Source organism: Lactuca virosa, chromosome 8 (assembly GCF_052849685.1).
Source record: "Lactuca virosa cultivar CGN04683 chromosome 8, Lactuca_virosa_CGN04683_v6, whole genome shotgun sequence".
In the NCBI taxonomy this organism is placed as follows: domain Eukaryota; kingdom Viridiplantae; phylum Streptophyta; class Magnoliopsida; order Asterales; family Asteraceae; genus Lactuca; species Lactuca virosa.
The window spans coordinates 164,713,272-164,727,256 of NC_136433.1; positions in this window are offsets into that span (position 1 = coordinate 164,713,272).

Genomic DNA, 13,985 nt, shown 5'->3' on the forward strand with positions numbered 1-13,985 from the left:
ACACTTGGAGAATTTGTCATAAAGCCCCTCAACCCTCAATACTCCAAGAATCTCTCACAGATACTCCTCGTGCTGCTCTCTGGACCTCGAGTACACCAGAATGTCTTCGATGAACACGATCACCGATCGATCCAACATGGGCCTGCACACCCGGTTCATGAGGTCCATGAACGCCTTCGGTGCGTTGGTGAGCCCGAAAGGCATCACCACAAACTCGTAATGCCCAAAACGAGTCCTAAAGGTCGTCTTATGAATATCCTCCTCGCAAACTCTCATCTGATGATATCCAGATATCAAATCAATCCTGGAGAACCAAGATGCCCCCTGCAACTGATCGAATAAATCGTCGATCCTCAGAAGTGGATAATTGTAACGCCCGTAGATCCGAGCTAGTCAATTTAGAGACAATGAGCATCAAAAATGAGTTTTTGATGGAAGATTATTTAGAAGGAGTAATATTAACCAAGTGGTATTATATGTTCCAAGGTTTCCGTACATATAAAGAATGCCGAAATCCGAGTTATAACGAAGAAGTTATGGCCCGTCGAAGTTTCGCGGCAAAACCGGCACGACACCGGGAGACTTAAATAGTGAATATACGATAGAGCGACTTTTGGCCTTAGTGATCTAAACAAAAGTTGTAGTGTACGTTAAACCGAGAACATACAAAAAAAGAACTCCCAAATCTGACTTCGTATGAGGAAGTTATGAATTTTCTAAGATTTGGCATAGCAGTGCACGACCCGAAACTCGAATTTTAGCTCGAGCGGTTTTTGGCTTACGCGACCTAAATGAGAGTTGAAGATCTCATTAATAGGAACTCAACGGTAAAAAGACAGACGAAAACGGAGTCCGTATGAAGGAGATACGAATTTTTCACGGTCATGTAACAGTCTAATCTCCTCCTACTGTTAAATTTAAGATCGGTCGAGAATTAGCCGATGGAGTCTAAATAAAAGTTGTAGATCTTGTTTTTACCTATGCATGGAAAAAAAGAACTTCGAAAACGGAGCTCGTATGCGAAAGTTACGTGATTTAGAAGTCGACAGGGTGCTGTTGCAAAAGGGGTGACGTGGCTGAATATGGGACAAAGCCTTCTCCCCAAGAAAAGCCATCAGGTGATGACACATGGCACTGACTCAGCGAGTCAGTGAACCGACTCGGCGAGTCCATCAGGAAATCAGCCAATAAATAGAGGTGTCGGGTTCCTTCATTTCCCACACCTCTCCCCTTCAACTTTCTCTCTCTACACACACACTCTCTCTCTCTAAGGGTTCCTAACCCCCCCCCCCCCCCTAAGCCTAGGCAAACCCCCTAGCACCCGAAGGAATCCCCGAGGCTCCCAGAGTCCCGAGAAAAGAGCCTTTCGGCTCAAGAACGCTGCTCCAACGAAGCCCGGTTTTGCGAAAAACTCGCTGTAAGTGAGCTATGCCTACCCTATGTTTAGTAGAGCTTATGTTTTAATATAGTAACATTATTAGGACCTTAAAATAATTATTTGGGCTATTATTATGAGTTATATAAGAGTGTTGCTTAACGCTTATATAATAGTAATAATAGCTAGACTATTAATTAGTCGCGGTTAACGTTAGACTAAACTCTAGTGGTAATGATACTAGGTTTTGTCCGAGGGAAATTGTTTTAAGATTAACGAAGCGTTGTCCGAGTACCGAGTAACCACCTTATCAAGTGAGTGCATAGTTACTTTCATCTTACACATAGATATGAAGTATTTTATATAAGTTACGTGTTATGTGTGCATATTATCTGAATCCTTGTTGTCTATGTTGGATGAATGATTTTATACATGTTTTAAATGATTCAAACTGTATATTTATTTTATATCTACAAATATGTTGGGATAAAACATGGGTAGATGAAATAGTTGGTGTGTGATAAAATAAAATGATGAGAGATAGGTGATGATAATTAGGTGAGGATAGATGGGTGATGATGAATCGGTGATGTAGGAGGAAAGATACCATAACCTTGTCCGACAATGTGGAGATGTAGTCATCTACCAGAGTATAGATGGCGACCACGGACTATTCTAGACAACCCCGTGGAAACACCAGCAGGCTCATAACCTGTAGGTGATGAATTACGAGTTCAGGCGATGTTGTAACTACGTATATATGTGATGATACTCTAACCCTTACTATGAATTACGAGTTCAGGTGATGTTGTAACTACGTATTCATGTGATGATACTCTAACCCTTACTATGAATTACGAGTTCAGGCGATGTTGTAACTACGTATTCATGCGATGATACTCCAACCCTTACTAAGCGCGTATTGAGGGGGTAATCCCCGACTCATTACTGTCTATGCGTTGTAGGAAATGATCCTTAGGAAAAGTCCTTAGGAACAAACATATAAGGAAATGTGATGTAAAGAGATGAGAGGTAAATACGATATAGGAGATGACCCTTAAGATAATTCTCTAGGGAATATTAAATGAAGAAAATGGGGATGGGCAATCGGGTTAATTGTTTGACATGTATTATGCGAAGAAACAAATTAACTATATTATTGTGGGTTGAAAACCCTATGTACTCACCAGGTTTCCCAACCTGACCCACTCAAGCTTATTTGTATCACAGGTGTCGATACGAAGCCACTTTACACTGAGAGATTTAAAAGAGATGTAGATCACTAGAGTAAATGAATGTAAGTTCTGTTTATGCTTATGTTTCTGTATTGACAATGACATCCCAAGGTTTTAAAAGGAATAAAAATACATTTCTTGGGAAATACTTGGATAACACATTTATCATGTTTTTCTGGGAACAAATTCCGCAACATTTTTATTAAAAGAAGTACTCTGGTTTTTATAAAGCATAATCAAAATCGGTTTTTTCTGGCCGTGAAAATGGGAATGTCACAATAACGGTTCCTGACCGTCAGTTTGTTCAACTCCTGGTAATCAATACACATCCGGTGTGAACCATCATTTTTCTTGACAAAAAGGATCGGAGCTCCCCACGGTGAGCTACTCGGTCTGATGAACCCCTTCCCCAGCAGCTCCTGGAGCCGTGATGATAACTCCTGCATCTCTGGTGGCTCAAGGCGATAAGGTGCATTGGCAATAGGCGTTGCACCCAGAACCAAATCAATCTGGAACTCCACTTGCCTCTCGGAAGGCACTCCTGGCAACTCCTCGAGAAAAACATCTGGAAACACTCAAACTATCGGGACCTCAGAGATAGAACTCGGTCTCCCAGAAGCAACCCGCGTATCCATCACATACACCATAAAGCACATACAACCCTGCTGTTGACTCTGTCTCGCTCTGGCAGTAGAGCAGAAAGCTGATCTAGATCTGGTACCCTCGCCATACACCGTAAACACTCATCCACTAGTGTCACGTATGGTCACCATCTGACGCTCATAGTCGATCACAGCTCCAAACCGACTCAACCAGTCCATGCTCACTATGACACAGACATCACCCATGGCTATCGGTACCAAATCTGTAGGAAACTCAACACCAAAAATCTCTAATACACATCCTCGGAATACATCAGTGGCAAAAACCGCATGATCGTCGGCTATAGAAACCCTCAGAGGTCGACTCAACGCCTCTCGCCTGACACTGATGTGACGACTAAAAGATAAATACATGAAGGATCGACTCGCACCCGAGTCAAATAACACCAAAGCAGGTACAGAACTCACGAGAAAAATACCTATATACAACACAGTATAAGCAAAACAAATCTCAAAATGACAAGAATAAGGAAATACGTACCAGCCACGACATCAGGTGTTGCGCGGACCTCCTTCGCTGTCAGCTGAAAAGCTCTCCCACGAGCCTTCGGTGCCTCGAACTTTGTTGGTCGACTATCAGTAGCTCGCAAAGCAGCAGGAGCGGAACCCTGGGCTGATCCCTGAATAAGTTGAGGGCACTCGGGCTTCCGATGGCCGGTCTGGTTGTAGTGAAAGCAGACTGTAAACTCCTTGGGGAAATCCCTCGCCAGGTGCCCCTCTTTGCCACATGTGTAGCAAATCCCTGCCCGGCACGATCCCACGTGACTCATGACGCAGTTGCCAAAAGTGCGGCCCTTCTGGCCCCCAACCCTCGCATCAGCGGGATTCGCTCGCTTTTTCGCCGGCTGTGACTGTACTGGTCTCCGGTCTCTCCCCTGAGACTCCCCCTCCTCCCTAGCCTATAACTCTAGCTCAATCTCCCTGTGTCTGGCATTGGTCTGAAGCTCAGCCAATGTCTAGTATAATGAGTTCGCCACGAACTCTCGTATATCCCTCCTCAGTATGCTCAGATATTGGCTCACACGTTCCTGCTCGGTATATACGTGCTCAGGGCAGAACAGTGCCCTCTCGTGGAACATCCTCGTGATCTCGGTCACAGTTTCTGTGTTCTCCTTGAGAGACAGAAACTCCTGGGACAACTGTTCCCTCTCCACTGAGGGAACATACTCATCTCGAAACAACTTTGTAAACCTCTCCCATGTTACTGCAGCATGATCCGCAGGAGTAAAGCTGGCAGTCACAAACTTCCACTAGTCCTTCGCTCCCAAGCGAAGCTGGTTCAGTGCAAACCGAACTCTCGGGTGCTCAGGGCATGAGCACGTGTAAAAACATCCCTCAATGTCTGAGATCCATCTCATAGCAGCAATCGGATCCTGTGTCCCATCGAACTCTGGTGGCTTCGTGTTGCTGAACTCCCGGAACAATAACGAGTCACCCCCTGTGATCTCGAAGCAGCTAGGGTTGCGGTGGGTGCGGCAGCAGCAGCCTTAGTAACAGTAGCATAGCGCTCATCAAAGGTCTCAATCAACATGGTCTTAATAGACCCAAACATCTCCGGTATCGCCTCTCGGACAGCTGCGCCCACCTCAGCATGGATGATCCTGCGGATCTCCTTGTCACTGGTACCACTGGTGCTCCCTGGGTTGTGGCGTGTACCCACCATAATGTCTCTAAAACACAACATGAAAATAATCAGAGACTCGTTCGAGCATACTCACACTCGATTACCCACCCCTACATGCTCCTTAGTATCCTAAGGATGCTTACTTGAGTTGCATACAGATCCGGTGCTTTCAGTAGTACGGGCCCAATACTACCTTCCACACCAACCTGTAGTCATCCCAAGTCCTCCTCCTAGGATCCTAATTCACAACACTCTATCCCTCACAGATATCAAACTACTCTCTCAGTAAATTCCTCTATGCTTATCTAGGTATCTCACATAGATCACTCAACTCTCTCTAAAAGATTCCTGCTATGTCTCTCCTACTCAATTCACACAGAGCAAATAACAGATAAGATCACTCAATAGAATACCCTAGGCTAAGGCATCATGAATCAGGCAACTCTAGCTCTAATTTCTCAAGTACCTAGCCTATCTTCTAGCATGCAACTCTAATATCTCATAAATATCTCATAACAACAAGTAATGGTATTTTGGGAATCACCGTTCGGGCTCTGGCTGATTGTACACACTGCTCCTCCTCCTCTTTCTCTTAAAAAATCTTTACTCATTTTAGAAAAATCATTTCTTTTGAATATTTTTTCTCAAATCCTCAGTTTGAGTCCAGACACACCCGAGGGTATATCTGAATCCCTCAAACCAAGGCTCTGATACCAACTTGTAACACCGTGAATTTTCAAACAAAATTTTCATTTAAAATCACATCAATTTCATTAACACAACCATAAAAATCCCCAAATATCGAGTGATCAAAAACACATGTTCATTAATTGTTTAAACACAATCCAGGATCCACAAAATATAACTCCATCTCAAGTGTGTGTACAATCAAGCCGACGCCTTCCCGCGATCCTGAGAAGTACCTGAAACACATATCGCATAATACGGTAAGCACGAAGCTTAGTGAGTTCCCCAAAATACCACACATATCTCATTAGCCTCTCATTGATATACTCAAATAAGACCCTCCGGTCAATGTGTCTCAGTCGGACCCTTCGGTCCCACAACTCGGGTGGACCCTCCGGTCTAACTCAGCAAGCTCAGAATAATACACAACATAAATCACATAGACATAATGCAGGATATCACAATACTCAATATAAGCACATAAGACCCTCTGGTCACACAAAGGTTACCACTCTAGGTAAGTATAGTGAGAAGACTCACCTCGTAAGAAATCGGATAACCTCGAACTCAAATCACTGGTCTAACCTCCGCCTAATACATACGATAATTATCTCTAATTAATAACGACTCTCAAAGAAGCTAGACTAAACCCTTCTACAATCTCACAGAAGGATAAAAGACCATTTTACCCTTCCATGGCCTTAATAGTCCACAAATTGACCAAACCCTAAAACTCAACTAAAAGTCAACGGCAGCACGTACGCTGCGCGTACAAGCCCTCTACGATGGGCGTACTCCTTCGTCATGCACGCATCGGGGATTCTCGACCCTATGATGCGTGTACTGGGATTACCCTCAGCGTACGTCCTAGTTTTGTTCTTCCTACTCATTTAGTCTTAATCCGTTAAGACCTTAACTCAAATCCATAAAGTATATGACTTTAAGCCTTTACATGGCTGAAAAAGTCACAAACACCAAAACTCTCACTCTCTATTCTCAAAAATGCTCATATCTCATGAATGGGGTGGTTTTGATGTCCAAGACTCCATTTTTATGAAACCACTCCATTAAAACACTCAAAGGGACAGATATTAGGCTCTGGAGTTTCAACAACTCATAAAGCTTCAAGCTTTGGGACCAAAAACCCTAAAATGGACCACATAAAGCACAGATAAAAAAGGATGAGAAAGCTTTGAGCTTTATACCTCTAACTAAAGCTCCAAGCACAGATGAGCTCAGATCCAAAGCCTGGACTCCTACTCCTTCCTCTTCAAAGCTCCTTCTTTGCTCCAAAGAAACCACAAGAACACTTAATAGCTCAAAAATGGACACACAAGCTCAAGGGGCAAGAAATTAGGGTTTGAGAGGGTTGAGGTCTGGGAATGGTGGCCAGAAATGAGGCCATCATGTTCTTTATATAGGAACACACCCTTAATTAGGGTTTTCACTGTGGACCTATTACGCCCAGCGTACTAGGTGGCTTCCGCGTCAAAACACGCATATGAGTAAGCTGAGCGTACACACGCGTACGTCCCGCATACTAACTTACCACCTTTTCTCTAATAAAGGGCCAAACTTGACAATTACCAAAATAAAAAGGGTTGATAAGGTATACCTGATTTAGGGATGCTACAAGTTTAAGAATTGATAATGCTCAAATATGTGGATGGAAAAATTGTTGGATAAGGTGTCTAAGTCCATAACTATTTCTGGTATGTACTTGACCCGACCCGGCATGGTCCATTTGGGTTGCATGGCACCATGCAATTGGATAAACTAAAATGAGAGAAATAACACTTATGGTTTATTAATATATTATAAGTTCTAATATATTAATAATATTATTTAATTAGTTTGATCAAGAATTAATTTAGAATTAATTAAGTGATCAAAAGATAACTAATTAAATATATGGGTAGATTATGTAAATCTTCCATATCTTATATAGTGGGCTAAGAGGCTCCATGGATTATCAAGTTGGGTTCCACCCATAGGATGCTCCATGGATGCTCCATGGGAGTTACAAACCCATGGGTCATGGAAATGAAGAGTCATAACACATTAGGGTTTACATGGTGTAACCCTAGATGTGTCAACACTATATAAGAAACCCATTCTCCACCAAAATAGGCTACACTAAGAAACAAGAGGGCTAGAGCCGATTTTGCAAGTGTAAGATTCTCTCAAAGTTTACTCCTTTGCATTTGGTGTTGTGTGAAGCATTTGAGGCATCACACTTGGGGTGCTAGGCTCACAAGGTTTCAAGGATCATAATCAACAACAAGGTAAGTTATTCTATCTTTCATTCAAGTTAAAAATGTTCCCCATGTATGCTAGATAGGAATATAACCTTGGAATTCAACTTTGCATGATTATTAGACAAACATAGATCCAAGGTTATTAGGGTTGCATGTACATTTAGGAAGTGTTAGAATGCTCAAAACCCATCAGTGGTATCAGAGCCTAGGTTTGTTTGTTGTTTTTTTTTTGTGTGTGTAAACAGCTTGAAAAAAAAATCGTTAAATTACAAGTTTTTTTTAAGTGTAATTTTTTATTCTTGAAAGTGTTCATATTCATGTTCTTGAACTTATGAAGATTAGATGATCATAGGAATTGTTTGTAACCTTCATGGTAGTTTAATTCATGATCATAATGTGTTTTCATGGAGTCCATAACTTGTCCTCAAGTTATGGAAAACCAAAAGTCTCACTTTTATTAAAGCCATTAAGAGAACACAAGAGTTATAAAAATGAAGAGTCTTCATTTTTATTACTCAATTAATTCATAAGTTATAAGAAATGAAAAGTTTTGGAAGTTTACAAAACTTGCCCTCAAGTTTTGGAACATGTAAAGTCTTGATTAAAACTTTAGTTCCAACCCTTAGAATTTTAAAAGTTAAAATTCAACCCTTATACTTTATAATATTATAAGTTACTAATATATATATATATATATATATATATATATATATATATATGTATAACAACAAGTCGTCTTACCGCTAGTACGCCTCATTCACGAAGCCGGTCTATAAGGGGGGTATAAGGTTGTTGCCTATAAAATGGCAACTTAATGGGTGTCCACTCTCACCCACCGCTTCCTTGATCGGTGGAGGGTTGTTAGCCGAACGGGTAAGACAAGGACTTATAAATTCTCATTAAAAGTATGATGAATATTATAAAGTAACTAAATGCTTTTATTAAATTCCCAATCTTAGTTACTTTAGGAAAATGTGAATAAGGTGCTAATCCATGAAATTACACTTTACACTTTGTTTAAGTCGTTGGTGGAGCGTGTGTGGTTAACCGGCACACTAACTTGGACTTAACAAGGTAGGTAAAGGGTGACTTAAGGTTTACCATAGCATCGGTGGAGCGTGTGTGGTTTACCGGCACATCGATTGAGTGATAAACCTTGAGGGTACCAAGTGATTTGCATGGTTACTTCACACCTCGTTTTGTGATCCTCGGTATCCCAGTCACAAAACTTGGAGGGCACACTCGAGATTGAAACATGCCTTTGAAAAGTTCATTGAATCTCAAAAGAATCTAGGAATTTCTAAGAACCAATTAAAAACCTAATATTTATATTTCGTTTTTCATGGTGGAAATTGGTGAATCGTCATTCACCTACCTTTCAAATATGTTATAGCTTGGATTACGGCATACCTCTTCTAAGTTATAATATATTGTGATTGGATCCTAGCCTTAATATTACATTTGGGTGTTTTATTAAGGACTCTCTTAATATCTAAACTAATCTTGTTCTCTTCTTTCAGATGTCTTCAAACAATGTTGCTTCTGGCTCTAATCCTAATGGCTCCTTTACCCTTATGAACTTGTGTGGGAAAGTCACTTTTGATGGATCCAATTTCAATGAATGGATCAGAAAGATCAGGATGATTACCCGCTACGAGGACAAAGAATATGTCCTTGACAAGGAGCTTAAGGAGATTGATGAGACCACTGCAACTCCCCAGGAGATCGCTGACTTTCGGGCACATGAAAGGGATGCTACAAAAGTGGCATGCATCATGTTGGCCACCATGACAACGGAACTCCAAAAGTCCTATGAGGACTTCTACCCTTTTGAAATGCACCAAGATCTGATGGAAAGATACCATCAAAATGCACGACAAGAAAGGTATGAAATCATCATAACAACTATGATGAAGGACGGGGAATCCGTCACGAGCCACATGCAGAAAATGCAAAGGTATGTGGATCGGTTGCTGAAACTTAATGTGAACTTCCCTGAGGAGCTTGCAATAGATATCATTTTGCACTCCTTACCATCGTGCTATGATCAATTCCGCATGACATATCACATGAATAAGGAAGAGGTCACACTCAGAAAACTTCAGGGACTCCTCAAGACCGTAGAAACAGGTCTTAAGGGTAAGTCGGTTGTTAACACTCCTACTCCAAACTCCGCCCCGGTTTTGGCAATCGGGAAAGGTAGAGGGAAGAAGAGGAAGAGCTCTTCGAAGGGTACCAAGGCTAGGACCCTTGATGGATCTTCTTCAAGTGGAACCAAGAAAGGTTTTGTCACTCCTTCTTCTAACCCTAAAGAGGCTGAATGCTTCTATTGCCATAAAAAGTCACATTGGAAGCGGAACTGCCCAAAGTACCAGCAAGATGTGAAGGATGGGAAAGTTAAACCCAACCATGCAGGTATTTACACTATCTTATCTAATAACTCACCCCATTCTAACTCTTGGGTCCTTGATACCGGTTGTGGTATTCATATCTGTTCTGATTTGCAGGGACTAAGAAGAAGTGAGAATGTGGAGCATGGAAGAATAAACTTAATCATGGGGAATAGGAAAGCTTTACATGCCACCAAGATTGGAGTTTATACTTTATCGCTAAGTAGTGGGTTTAGTTTAGATTTGAATAAATGTTGTTATTCGCCAGAAATGGCAAGAAATATTATTTCCTTTCATGCATTGTATAAACAAGGTTTCACCTTTTCATTTGATAATGAAGTTGGTTCGATTAATGCTTTCTTTAATAATGTTCTTTATTTTAAAGCATTACCTTGTGATGGTGTGTATGAAACTGTATCTGTGGTTGATAACTTAGGAAATAATGTATTGTGTATTGATTCTGTTAATGATAATAACTTGGATAAAGCGTCATTATGGCATTGTCGTCTTGGACATATAAGCAAGAAACGCATAGGCCAACTCCAAAAGGATGGAGTATTGGAGTCATTTGACCTAAAGTCAGATGATAGTTGCGAATCATGCTTACTTGGAAAAATGACAAAGTCACCCTTCACAGGTTCTTGTGAGAGGGGTGAAGGTTTGTTGGATCTTATACACACGGATGTGTGTGGGCCCTTCAAACATGCCACAAGGGGTGCTAATCGTTATTATTTGACTTTTACTGATGATTACAGTAGATATGGATATGTCTACTTAATCAAGCATAAGTCAGAGACGTTTGAGAGGTTTAAAGAGTTTAAACAGGAAGTCGAGAATCAATTGGGCAGGAACATTAAGATGCTTCGATCCGATCCAGGTGGTGAGTATCTTAGTTTAGAGTTCCTCGACTATCTTAGGGAATGTGGGATTGTCTCACAATTGACACCTCCCAGGACACCGCAGTTGAATGGTGTAGCTGAGAGGCGTAATCGAACCTTGTTGGATATGGTTCGTACCATGATGAGTAGAGCTTCGCTACCAATCTCATTTTGGGGGTATGCCTTAGAGACTGCACCCATATCCTTAATCTAGTTCCCACAAAGAAAGTTTCCAAAACTCTTCATGAGATGTGGACTGGTAAAGTACCCAAACTAGACCACATTAAGATTTGGGGTTGCGAGGCTTTCGTGAGACGCGAGACTCATGATAAGCTCGAACCTCGAAGTGAGAGGTGTATTTTCATCGGCTACCCACAGAAATCCTTTGGTTACCTCTTCTACAGACCTAGTGACAATGTGGTCTTTGTAGCTAGGAGGGCTTTCTTTCGAGAGAGAGAGTTCATAAGCCAAGGAGACAGTGGGAGGTAAGTTGACCTTGAAGAAATTCAAGAGTCAAGTGGTGAAGGAACTTCAAACCCTAGCACTCAACTTGAGGAGGAAACTCCTGTTGAGCCAATTGACAAGTCTGTACCTCTGAGGCGTTCCACAAGGGTTAGGAATGCACCTGAGCATTACTATGGATTCCATATTACTGCGGAAGGTGATACACTTATCAGTGATGAGACACTGATAGGTCTGGATGAACCTAACAGTTACGCGGAAGCCATGGTAGGCCCTGAGTCATCCAAGTGGAAAGAGGCAATGGACAGCGAGATACAGTCCATGTATGACAATCAAGTTTGGAACTTGGTTGAGAATGTACCAGGTCGTAAGACTGTAGGGTGCAAATGGATCTTCAAGAAGAAGACCGACATGGATGGTAATGTACACACTTATAAGGCACGACTGGTTGCAAAGGGTTTCTCACAAACTCCGGGAGTTGATTATGATGAGACCTTTTCTCCAGTGGCCAAGATTAAGTCTATTAGGGTTCTGTTAGCCATAACCGCATTTCATGACTATGAAATATGGCAAATGGATGTCAAAACCGCTTTCCTTAATGGAAAGTTGGCTGAGGATGTTTACATGAGTCAGCCAGAGGGTTTTGTCAACACAGAGTACCCTAATATAGTGTGTAAGCTTGAGAAATCCATTTATGGGTTAAAGCAAGCACCTCGCAGATGGAATCTTTGCTTTGATGAGAAAGTCAAGGAATTTGGCTTTTCTAGGAGTGAAGATGAATCTTGTGTATATGTCAAGGCTAGTGGGAGTATAGTTAGCTTTTTGGTATTGTATATGGATGACATACTACTCATAGGAAATGACATCCCAACTCTGCAGGAAGTTAAGTCCTGGCTTGGGAAGTGTTTCTCTATGAAGGACTTAGGAGAAGTTGCCTATATTCTAGGGATAAAGATCTTGAGAGACCGGAGTAAAAGACTAATTGGACTTAGTCACTTGGATAAGATGCTGAAGAGATTCGGCATGCAGGACTCCAAGAAAGGAGAGTTACCCATCCAGAGTAACGCCAGATTGAGTAAGACACAAAGCCCTAGTACTGAGGCTGGGATAGCAGAAATGACTCGAATACCTTATGCTTCGGCTGTAGGATCGATCATGTATGCTATGACATGTACTCGACCTGATGTAGCCTTTGCTTTGAGCATAGTTAGCAGGTATCAGGGGAACCCTGGCAAGGCACACTGGACTGCGGTAAAGAATATCCTCAAGTACCTACGGAGGACTAAGGAGTGGGTCCTTACCCTCGGTGGGAGTGAAGACTTGAGAGTTGTAGGGTATAGTGATGCTAGCTTTCAGACTGATAGGGATAATTTCCGCTCTCAGTCAGGCTGGGTCTTTACCTTAAATGGAGGAGCAATTTCTTGGAAGAGTTCCAAGCAAGAGACAGTGGCTGATTCAACTTGCGAATCAGAGTATATAGCAGCTAGCGAGGCAGCAAAGGAGGCGATATGGCTGAAGAACTTCATTTGAGACCTTGGAGTTGTACCAGCTATTAAAGAGCCAATGGAAATTTTCTGTGATAGTGAAAGTGCAGTTGCCTTAGCCAAGGAACCAAGGGATCACGGGAGATCCAGACACATCGACAGAAAATACCATTTCATCAAACATCAAATAGAAGAAGGACTCCTCGTGGCAAAGAGGGTATCATCGGATGAGAATCCAGCAGATCCCCTCACGAAGGGACTGACTCGGGTTAAGCATCTCCAGCATGCTCGGAGCATAGGGCTGAAGGATGATATTAGATTTAGTAGTTAGATAACCTTGAAATTTGTAAAGTGTAATTGACATTAGATGATGAATAAAAGGTGTTTTATTTATGAGTAAAGTGTTGCTATCTCTTGTCGATCGTTTACTATATTTCTTTTGCATATTTTGACTTCCAGAATAATTATGTTTGGTATATCATATTATTCAAACCTCCACAGTCGGTCATATGTCGGAAGTAGGTATCAATCAAGACTGTCATGATTGGTTGCAGAGGTCTAAGTTGTTGGACATGGCTACAACACTCATGAGTGCTCATAAGTTCTGAGCATTGGACTCAACCCACGCTCACTGGAATCACTTCATGGAATTTATCTCGAGTGATCATGAGACGGTAATATCATATAAGTCTTCAAACCGAGAGATATGATTTGTTACTTATGAGTTGGTTATGCATTGATTGTACGTTAACGCATTGGTAACTCGATGTTATAAAACGTGCTTTTGTGTATAATTCAATGAGTGGTAGAACAAACATATGAGTCGAAGTTTATCTGTTCCTTCTTGGATTAGAAGCTGATATCTGGGCCCCTCGATGATTTTGTTTTGACCTATGTACCGGGCCCGGTCAGAACTAAGTTGATGTGTTC